Source organism: Macrobrachium nipponense, chromosome 3, assembly GCF_015104395.2.
Source record: "Macrobrachium nipponense isolate FS-2020 chromosome 3, ASM1510439v2, whole genome shotgun sequence".
NCBI classification, from domain to species: Eukaryota; Metazoa; Arthropoda; class Malacostraca; order Decapoda; family Palaemonidae; genus Macrobrachium; species Macrobrachium nipponense.
Window position 1 is genome coordinate 68,603,022 of NC_087202.1, and position 7,500 is coordinate 68,610,521.

At 38.0% G+C, this 7,500-nt stretch overlaps 1 protein-coding gene across 1 annotated transcript in view; it reads right to left on the reverse strand.

Annotated features, from left to right (window-relative positions):
• Positions 1-7,500, reverse strand: part of LOC135221797 (microtubule-associated serine/threonine-protein kinase 3-like) — an 896,960-nt gene that overhangs the window by 136,530 nt on the left and 752,930 nt on the right. The gene's annotated exons all lie outside the window — the stretch shown is intronic.

Here is a 7,500-nt window from a genome sequence, read left to right on the forward strand (position 1 = left end):
TGTTTTCCCAGTGGTGGGTTAACTATGTTCCCAATATTTTTTCTTTTTTTGGCGAAGAGTATTTTCTTCTCTCAGGAAACTCGAACTACCTACATTCATTCGTTCAGGCAGTAATCTCAGTATCTCTGGAATGATCCCTCTGCTCTTGATGTCACAGATTTGAATGTTTTATCATTTTGAATTTGGGGTATACGGTTCCTCTTGATTACAATATGTTTTCGTTACATCATTATATTTAATTCGTTTTTCACACATTCGGAATCAACAGCAAACAAAAATATCAATGTAAATATAGGTGCAGATGCAATTATTTACTCATGTTATGTTTCACCTTATATACTCATCCAGCTGTTGTTAAGTAATTCCAGAGACAACTTATTTATTCTTACTATTTTCATCCCAGTACTTAAAGAAGGTTAATGATAACGTTATTTTGAAGACAAACCAATAAACATCAAACACTACCGTGTAATACTTCAGATTCCAGCGAGACTTACAAATGGGTATCATTCAATGAAGTGGGATATCGCAGGCACTTTGCTTGGACCCAAATCCTCCCCCAGCCAATGGCTATGCGTCTCTGTAAGGAATCCTGACATTAGGAATGTCATTTGAGGGGATCGAAGGATACATCGGACTGAACGAAAGAGGGGAGATCTTCATATAACTGGGACTACGGTGGGGAGCGGTGATGGGTGATGATCGTAGGGGGAAGAGGGATGGAGGGTTGGGAGCCGAGACAGAGAGGAGTCTGGGAAAAAAAACACGACAAAATCTGCGTTATGTGTTCAGACGGCGACAGGAAATCCCGCTTATCAGTCAGTCAGTTTTGTTCCTGCAAATTCCGCCTCGGATGAGACCAAGAAATATAGCAATGCGAAGGAAGACGTCACGGGATGGGAAAAGTCGTTTCGGTCATGTGGAGTTTCGCCATAAAGAAACTTTACGCGGAAGGACTTTGGCAATCACACACATACACAAAAGATAAGCTGGAGAGAGAGAGAGAGAGAGAGAGAGAGAGAGAGAGAGAGAGAGAGAGAGAGAGAGAGAATAATTCACGTGTACGACCATTTAGTCAACAGAGCTCACAAAAGATAAGCTTCATAGAGAGTAATTCACGTGGACGAACATTTAGTCTATAGAGCTCACCAATTAACGTTGACGACCATTTAGTCAATAGAGCTCACCAAAAGATAAACTATAGAGAGAGAGAGAGAGAGAGAGAGAGAGAGAGAGAGAGTAATTCACGTGGACGACCGCCTCCTCGTTGCAATACGATCGATAAAACACATTAAACTGATGCCTATGTATTGTATCGCTCCCTCTCATAATAATTAAAGTCTCTCTCTCTCTCTCTCTCTCTCTCTCTCTCTCTGATTACCAGTGTTCATTTCCGTATCCATTTTGCTAACTGATTTTGCAGAGTCGTTTCGCCTTCTTTCCGCAACACCCATTTTTCTCAATTTATTTTCATTACGTAACAATCCTCGGCTTCAAATTCCTTCTATATTAAAGTAATTCGCCAGCGAACGTATTTCTTTCCACAAGGCGCTGAACTAAAACGTTCAATAATAAACGTTTTGGTATGATGCACCTCAGAAATGTGTCTTCTATATCAAAACATTGCCCTCGAAGAAGTTTTTATTTAAAAAAAAAAACTGACACCACAGTAGGACACCATCCAAACCTGTATCAAAACATTGCCCTCGAAGACGTTTTATTAAAAAAAAAAAAAAAAAAAAAAAAAGACAACAGTAGAACACAATAAAAAAAAAAACATTCTCCTTCGCCAAAGCATCGAGATAAAAGGACCAAGAAAATGTTTTTTTTTTTTTCGATAAGGAACCACCGAAGAAAAACATCCATGAAAACTTGACTACGTCGAATTCACGCTCCGGCATCAACGTGAAGCTGCGCCCTGCCCGTTAATTTTGGGATGCCGGAACTCATAATGATTAACGTCAGTTGGACGTCAAAGTCAGGTGAGGACAATGGGGGGGATCAGTCAGTACATGTTCAGACACAACACACACAAACAAACACACTTGGTACGTATACCAATAAACACACAAGCTAAGTATGACAGTAAATACTATGTAAGCGTGTATGTGGAGAAGAGAGAGAGAGAGAGAGAGAGAGAGAGAGAGAGAGAGAGAGAGTAAAAATAAATAAAACTTTGGGATATAACAATGAATTCTACCCACTGATTTGATACGCAAGGCTCCTTTACTTAAGGCTATATGTATGTATCCTATCATACAATATATATATACTATATATATATATATATATATATATATATATATATATATATATAATATATATATATATATATATATATATATATATATATATGGTATATAGTATAAATAAAAAAAATCACAGATTTCCTAAACTTTAAGAGGAATTGTTTGTATGGTGTTTTAACGTTGCATGGAACCAGTGGTTATTCAGCAACGGGACCAACGGCTTGCTCAATATTCTAACAAATTCACATCTGCCAGCAAGTATGGCTGTGCCAATCCTGTCGGTTGACAAAAAAAAAAAAATTGTTTTGAAGTAGTTAATCTGAAAATAATACCTTGTTTGGAAACATTTCTATACGGTTTACGTGAGATCAAACAATTCATAAAAAAATTAACAGCCTTTGCTGAATTGAAAATGACAGTTATCATGACGCTGACTCACTTCATGGTAAACACCGTAAGTTAGTTTGTACAGCTTTTCACTGTAACTTTTATAATATAAAAATGAGTTTTGTGATATAAAAATGAATAACTTGGTGTACATATTTCCCAACTCAATTTACTGCCCGTTTTCTTCTAAATGCATATTTCTTATGCGTATAAAAGACTTTCCATGCGCTTTGGTTGATAACAAAACAAAATCATTACCAGACCAGACCAGGGCCGGTTCACTCACCGAATGACGTCATGCTTGGGAATCTAATTACGCCCCGTCATTCACTGTTATGAAAACCAGCGACTGCAAAGGAGTCCATAGGCTACTCACATACACGTGCAAACGCATACACAGATCTCCATGGAAATTCGCATAAACAGATTAATACGGGATACGTAAGTATATGTGTGCATACATATATGTATGCATATATAGATAACTATGTATATATGACTATGTATATATATATATATAATATATATATATATATATATATATATATATATATATATATATATACATACATACAAACCCACATACAGACATAACACAAAGGCCTCACAACAATAGCAGTTTCTTAACGCAAACGCACACATTATATATAAATATATATATATATATATATATGATATATATCTATATATATATATATATATATATATATATATATATATATATTCGCCAAAATCATACAACAGAGAAAAGACAAATCCGCTCCGAAAATGTTTCCACTGTACAGGATTACTTTCTAGGAAGCTAAGACGAGAAAAAATGAAGAAATAAGAAAAAACCTAGAGTACCAAAGCCAAGAGCTGCCGTCCGAGGATTTTGGGTAGAGATTCCACTGAGAATACTAAAGAAACTGTCGATAAAAACTTCCCACGACGTGCACACACACAAGGAGAAATTTACTTCCCACGACGTGCACACACACAAGAGGAAATGTTTGGTCCTATGCGACCAAAGGGATATTACGTACATAGTCATACTTCCAGCATGTGGGTCTGCCCACATACATACAGACACCCACACTATATATACATATATATATATATATATATATATATATATATATATATATATATATATGTGTGTGTGTGTGTGTGTATGTATAGATACTCACACAAATGTATATAGATACACATGCACACACGATATCAGCAAATACATGTAAGATTCGAAATATCGTTCCACAATGCGAAATGCACTGAATATCGAGAGGAAGTAACTAACCAAAAGACTTGTTTTTTTCACGGGCAGTCAAGACCGTTTATACATGAAAAAAAAAGAAAAAGAAAAAAAAAATAAAAAACTGCAATAAGAACATGACGTTACATGCGTGTCTATTTATAGCGTCATGATGTCGCTCCTGCTCTTTGTCTCGAAATATCAAAGAGAGAGAGAGAGAGAGAGAGAGAGAGAGAGAGAGAGAGAGAGAATAAACTTGATCCCTGAGAGAAAGTCAGACAAAAATAGGTTTACGTTTCAGCCTCTGATGAAGTTGTCATCTCCTTGACCTACCACGTTCCTCTACCTCCGAGTATATTTCCCCCAGTGTTTTCAGTCTATCGTAAAGCAGGTTAATTACATTCATTAAGGAGATAATTAACCTCATCCGTATAGCTCGAAACATCAATGGAACAAACTAATACAGCGTCAACTATTTGAGGCGGCGTACCCGCTGTAGAAACGGTGCTCATTTCAGTGTCAGGATTTTAGGTGTGCATTTGTGTGTATGTATGTATGAGAGAGAGAGAGAGAGAGAGAGAGAGAGAGAGAGAGAGAGAGAGAGTCAGTCGAAAAGTGCTATTCAAATCCAGCTTAATGGTATGAGAATTTTGTCCACGCCTTTTGGAGCGTGAGTCCTTGAGCGGATCCAGAGGGCATAATGCTCTCCCTGAAATACCGTGGCCAGCCACTTCCAGCTTCAGAAGTGACGTCACATTACACCAGTGCATTTCAAAAGCATTTCTTCACTGACGGTGATGTCAACCGATGATGCTCAGTGATCTCTGACATTAAAAATGAAATGCTCCCTACAGAGAGAGAGAGAGAGAGAGAGAGAGAGAGAGAGAGAGAGAGAGAGAGAGAGGTAACAAAGAATTGAAGGGAGGAGAGCGGGTTGAGACAGGATTTAAAGATGCTGAACAGACGGCTAAAAAAAATGTCAGAAGACAACAATGAACCATAAAAAATTAACTAGTGCAAAGAGAGAGAGAGAGAGAGAGAGAGAGAGAGAGAGAGAGAGAAAGGAGGGGGGGAGAAGGGATTGCAGCCACCCAATCTAGTTCAAATCGATACTGCCATTCGTCGACAGAACTGCAAGCCCCAACCCCTTCTCTCTCTCTCTCTCTCTTTCCAGACTACCCTCCCGCTACCTCTCGACAACCCTTCTTCACGAGTCCGAAGCGCCCAAGCACACGCCCCTTCCCACCCACACACGCACGCACGCATACTCGGCGGCGCTAGTTAACAAGGAGGACGCAGGGCAATTATGACATCGAGTGCAGAGATGGTTCTCTGTCAAACTCTAAAATAAAATCGATATTTGCAACTGACAGGAAAAACTCAAAAAGATCGCCGCACTGCTTTTTAAATTTTATTCTTTGTTATGAACAATCAATGTCTGCTTGTTGACTGTCTTTAAATAAGCCAGTTTTGGTTTTGGCTTTACTGTCTGATCAGCTGACCGACCGACTGACTGACTGCTTCATTCATCAACTGGCTTACGAGCTGACATTTTCAATATAAAATGGATACTGGCAGGCCTTAACAAAAACTAAGCGACTGGAACATTTCTACAACATGATTCTTTAATAACAAAGTTCCATATAAAAACCAAAGTGATGAAAATACTGAGAGACGGCATTATAAAATGACAATGAAATAAATCAATAATAAACATGTGAATTGATCAAAGATGATAAGGGGAATATAAGATTTATAAAACTCCAAGAGAATACTAATTTTTTTTGCATATTCTGATATTAGACCACAAAATAATGTCCAAAAGAATGAAAACCCTCAATTCTTCGCCTTTCAGAAACAAAACAACTAGAAACGGGGGAAAATTAAAAGAAAACCTCTCTTCTAACTTTTGAGGTTCTTGAAGCAATCGAGAGAGAGAGAGAGAGAGAGAGAGAGAGAGAGAGAGAGAGAGAGAGAGAATGTTGTAATAATATTACTACATTCCATTTTCTGACCTGGCTTTGGCGTCCACAAGACCAATATCATGGCTCCCGGGAGAACTCTCATTCTTTATTTTTATTTGTTTTATTCTTATTATGTCGTTTCAACGGTAGGCGCGCAACGGCATTTGGCTGCCAATCCTAACGGCCTTCACATAATAGATAAAAGAAGAAAACAAGAGAGCGAGGAAAGATCAAGAAAGAACAGACTCAAAGGCCAAAGGGCCTTGAACTTGGTAGGATCTCTCCCTATACGTATGGGCTTTGGAGGCTCCGAGGTTGACAGGCCGAGTCATTAAGACTCCCACAGCAACAAAAAGGGTTGAGAGAGAGACAGCGACGCATTCGTCAAGTTGAAACACTCAACGATCTCATCGAAAATAAAATGGCTGTGGTTTTCAGTTTATGAAAAACACAGAAAACACGAACTGGAAATAACGAGAAGCAGAAAAGAGAGAGAGAGAGAGAGAGAGAGAGAGAGAGAGAGAGAGAGAGAGAGAGAGAGAGAGAGAGAGAGAGCTCCTGAAAGCTTTACTTCTTACATGTAAAATTTCCTTTCTTATATGAACTGAATGAATTTAGAGACTAGCTTTACCCGGTACTAATACTCGGTAGGATTTAAAGTTCTTTGAAGATACTTACAGAACATCTTATTAAAGAAAATATAACGGGAAATCGTTATATTTTCTAAATATATCTAAGTCTAAAACGATAGAGAGAGAGAGAGAGAGAGAGAGAGAGAGAGAGAGAGAGAGAGAGAGAGAGAGCTGGAGTATCTTCAGAATTTCCGCTTGAGATGCAAATAATCCCACAAATGTATACATCAGACCATTATTCAAGAGGAAAGAGAAAAAAAAATCGACAAGCGTGTGGGCGTCTTCTGCGCCAGAACTCTTTAGCCACAAACCTACCCATTCCAGAATCCCTGGAACTCCCTTGGATGCTGGAATCGAACGGGAATTCCAGAGAGACGAGGAGATTCCCTCCATGCCATGAGAGAGAGAGAGAGAGAGAGAGAGAGAGAGAGAGAGAGAGAGAGAGAGAGAGAGAGAGAGAGAGAGAGAGTCAACAAGAAACTGTGCTCCAAAGAAAACGACATAAAGCAAATATATAATCAAAACAGTAAACAAATCAATGCAATAGATCCGCCAAACAAAAGCCCAATAGCTGTTAGTTTGTAAGTTATTTTACATCAGAGAATTGGAAAAAAAATTTCCCGCAACGAATAATGAAAACCCAAGTTAATTTCGTTAACTTCCGTCCCCCGAATTCTGCCCATAAATTAATACAAAATTAATACAACGCCACTGAAAACGGCCACACAAAATAAATAAATAAACAGATAAATCAATCAATAAATCAATCAATGAAGATAAATTGTCGTTGCAAAAAATTAACAGTTTTCCCTTAATGTTGTTATGTACGTGAGCATGCACGAAATAAGGCCCATAGTTACTCGCACACAAGCAACCATGTATATCTGTCTATGGTGGTGGACTTCAGAAAAGCATATTATTCAAGCCGCTTTAATGAATCTGCGCAGTGAATAATCAGAAAGCAACAAACATTATGAAACTTACATTAAAATTCAACTGGAAACTTTATTCTTTTGCATATAATATATATATAT